The sequence below is a fragment of the Mus caroli genome, chromosome 3 (assembly GCF_900094665.2).
Source record: "Mus caroli chromosome 3, CAROLI_EIJ_v1.1, whole genome shotgun sequence".
Lineage (NCBI taxonomy): Eukaryota > Metazoa > Chordata > Mammalia > Rodentia > Muridae > Mus > Mus caroli.
The window spans coordinates 48040136-48044738 of NC_034572.1; positions in this window are offsets into that span (position 1 = coordinate 48040136).

The following is a 4603-nucleotide window of genomic DNA, read 5'->3' on the forward strand; positions in this document are numbered from 1 at the left end:
TTTCCTCCAGCAAATTCCTAAAAGTTCTGTTACCTCTCTGAAGAGTATCACCTACTGGGGATCAGAGTTTCAGAATCTGAGCCATGAAACCATCACAGATTCTGGCACAGCAATGACCCTATGAAGAGAAGAGTCACAACAAGCCATGAACTGGGCAGTCTAGTACTGATAGCTAAAGTGATGACAGCATCAGAGAAAATGGGCAGCCTACTTAGGACTCTGAAAGGACACAGGCAAACCAAGCCAGATTCTGAAAACTGGAACCGACACTTAGTCCTTCAATGCACGGACAATGTCGTGTACCAAGAATCATCAAGAACTTCAGAGGATAATAGTCTACCTAGTGGCCAAACTAAGGCTCTAGAAGCAGTCCATACAGCAATGAGTATAACAAAGCTCTCAGATATGTTTCAAGCAGCTATCTTAAAAGGGAGTCTTCTAATATAGGAGATTTTAAGAAAACATAGAAACTACAAAAAGACATGGAAACACATTGAAAACTTATACTGAAAACCGTGAGCTGAACCAATGTAGTTGTAAACACGAGAGAAGAAACTGACAGAACAGGTCAACCAGAAGCAACATCTATGAGCTCACAGTAGGCTATTTGAAAATGTACAGGAGGAGAAGAAAAGGGAATCTGGAGGAGCTTCTACATAGAAGTAAAAGCAAATATCTGGGCTACTCAAGTTCAAGAAATAGTAAGAGGAGCTGGAGAGATAGCTCAGTGGTTAAGAGCATTTGCAGGGGACCTGGGTTCAATTCCTAGCCCCCACATGGCAGCTCACAGCCATCTATAATTTCAGTTTCAACGGATCTGATGCCCTTTGTGGTAGACAGACAGACATTAAGGTGAAACATCCAAACACATAAAATTAATCAAAAAACTTAAAAGAGAAATAAATACTTAAGAATGACAAAAGGGGAGCTGGTGAGATGGCTCAGCGGTTAAGAGCACTGACTGCTCTTACAAAGGTCCTGAGTTCAATTCCCAGCATCCACATGGTGGCTCACAACCATCTGTAATTAGATCTGATGCCCTCTTCTGGTGTGTCTGAAGATTGCTACAGTGTACTTACATATAATAAATAAATCTTTAAAAAAAAAAAAAAGAATGACAAAGGGAGAGAAAACGTATTCAAAGAGAAAACAACAACAAAATAAAACCTCTCAAAGCCCAAACAACACAAATATTCAGCTACAGGGAGGTCATAGGTCAATTCAGATTCAATTTGATCAATTCTATCTTAAGACATCTCACAACTAAGTTCTCAGAGGTGGAAGGTAAGGGGAAGTTTTAAGTGCTAGCAAGATTGATGGGAGGAAAAAATGTAAGCAATGCAACTCACACACAGCTCACTTCTTTGGAGAAATCTTCCAGGTCAGAGGGAGTGCTATGAGATTCTGCCTACCAAAGATACTCTACCAAGCAAAGACATGACAGAAATGACTGAAAGACCCAACCAGAGTGGAGACAATATGTCTTCACCAGATCTGATCTATAAGAAAGACCAAAGGAGTTTTGCATGCTGAGTGAAAGGTCTGTTGATGCCTTAGAGGAAAACATTAGAAGGTACAAAATTTGATGGAAAAAGACAAATCTAGAATACTGTGATATTATAAACATGGTGCATAAGCCATCCATATCTTCTGTGGAAACAAAGCAACTAAATCACAACAACATCCATATGCCAAGAGGATGTGAAGGATGATGCAATAGAGGCATTGATTGACAGTTCAGACTGCTGGGAAGAGGGACTTCAAGAGCCTACGTTTGGGGACTGGTGTTATTAGGATGCTTTTCTGTGTCTTTCTCACTTCTTATCTTAACATTACCATTACATAGTTTCTAAATATCTTACAAGAAAAAGATCTTCATTGTAGCCTTATAGAAACACAAAGCTAAAATCCATGACAGAAAATTTTTTTTAAATTAAAAAACAGGGAACCAAAGAACACCGTTGGAGTAAATCACTTAACCACTGAGGAAGAAATAAAGAAACCGAAATAAAATTAGAAAGTATAAGTGGGTGTGGTAAGGACTTATACCTATCTATAATTACCTAGGAAATAAATGGCTTAGGTCTTCAGGAACCCAGATGTGCAATCCAGATTTTAATAGATAGTAACATTATAACTTTCACACTGCACTTTCAGCAAAGAATACATCATCAATGAAACATCTGGGCAAACAACATCTAAGACCACTCTGCTCAACAGCTGGAGGGCATGCCTCCTCAATCAGCACAGGGAAAACTTCCCAAGGTAGATCAGATGACAGGCCACAAAACAAACCTTGACAAAACTTTCAAAAAACTGCAATCATATCAAGTATCTTTTCCAACCACAGTGAAAGAAAGCTAAAAATCAGTGAGAAGAAACAGCTCAGACAACTCCATGGAAACCTCAGGGCTTATTGTTGAGTCAAGGACAAATCCATCTGCCCATTAAAAACACTAAAATCCATGGTGGACATATCACCAAGAAGGATGCTATTGGCCATCAATACCTGCACCAAAAAAAACAAAAACAAAAACAAAAAAAAAAAAACAGCAGAAATCACTGAACATCTGTCATGGCACCATAAGGAACTAGGAAACATGGGCAATGGTCAAAATTTCTATATAGAACAAATAATAAAGATCAGAGAGAGAATTAAGAAAACAGGCTAACAAATAGCCAGAGTCAATGAAATACAGTTCTCTTAAAAGTGAACAAAAGAGACAAGCCCTTAGCTAGACCAGCTCTGAAAAGATAAAAGACCCAAGTGAAAAACATCCATAATGAAAGGGGAAATGTTAGAGCATACACAACAAAATATCCAAAGGCCTAGTATTGACTGTTATCAAATATGATGCACCAGCGGGCATAGCAGCCTGGAGAAAGTCTGACCAGACATGTACAGACACTGGGACTGTGCTGCTGATGAAGAGTCTCCCATCAAGCAAAGCCTAAGACCAGACAGCCTCCTTCCTGAGTCACACAAACAGAAAAAAAGAAACACATCCATTTTTCTTCAATCATTCCAAAACAGTTAAAGAGGAGTGAATTCTTTCAAATACCTGTGGTAAAGCTGAGGTCACCCCAGAGCCAAAACTAGAGAAGCTTCAGGTAAGAGATGGGAGGGATGAAGGGAGGGGAGGAGGGAGAGAAGGGGCAAGGGTGGGGGATGGGATGGAATGGGAATTTCCCCAGGAATTTCACACTGGAAGAAGGAAGGGGCACCAAGGAGAGCAAAGAGTAGAAAAGAGATTTAAAAGTTGATGGACAGACAAGACTCTAATAATGATGAGTCAAAGATGGGCAGACCACACCTCCACCTGGAATGCTTAGTTGTGCCCTCTATTTAAACTGTAATCTCCCTCAGAATCCCAGAGAAGGACTTGAGAGGGTCACTGGATAGCATTGTCCCTCTTCCCAATGTGACCACATTGAATGTATCTCTTTTTCTTTTACTTTTTTTCCTGCTTTTAACTATTATTTTGGCTATTTTAATTGGTTTCCCCAGGTAAGGTGGCTGAACTTGGCTTCTTCGAATACAGATCACAATCCCACACTAAACCTGGGAAGTCACAAAGCAAAAAAAAAAAAAAAAAAAAAAAGACATGAAAGAGTGTTGGGGTGTGGGCATAGGCAATGGGAGACAGTCAGAGAAAGTGGAGGTTGGGTGTGAACAGAGTTTGATACACACACACACATGTGTGTGTGTGTGAGTGTGTATGTGTGTGTGTGTATACATCATATACATATACATATACATATACATATACATAATTGTATAAGAATGTATATATTATATATAATACATAATATGATTATATTGCATGTATAATATATAGTATTATTTTATTATATGTATATGTAGTATATACATATATTATGTTTGTATATACATATATATGACATTGGTAAAGTAAATAAATATATAAAACTAGTGAACCAAATCCCTTAAAGCACATTAGAAAGTATATACATCATAGTCAAGCAAGTTTCCTGCACTGGATGCAAGTATTAATCAATAAATTTGATAAGTTACATGAACAGAATGAAGGACCAACAAATGATAGTTTAGGCAAAAATTAAACTATTCCTGTCTCTTAGGTTCAACAAAATAGAAATAACATAAAATTTCCTGAACATGATAAAATCCACAAATGAAAAGCCCACAACTAACACTGACTTCCTCTTAGATCTGAAACGAGACAAAGCTGTCCACTTTCACCACTTTTATTCAACATCCTAAATCCTATGCAGAAAAGTCAGGCAAAGAAAGATAGTGGAGGACACCAAACATCCAAAGCCAAATAAATAACAAAAGGAGGAAAAAACCCAAACTTCATTAAAACAAAACATTAAAACTAACACATTTACTGGAGTTCCAGAAAACAAACTCACTGAACGAAAATCAGTCCCACTGCTGCACAGCAGGGGCAAACATTCTGAACTGGAAACCAAGAAAGCCTTGCCACAGACAGGAGCTATGATAAACAAAGTACCATATTGTTGTTCCACCTATAGGGTTGCAGATCCCTTTAGCTCCTTGGGTACTTTCTCTAGCTCCTCCGTTGGGGGCCCTGTGATCCATCAAATAGCTGACTGTGAG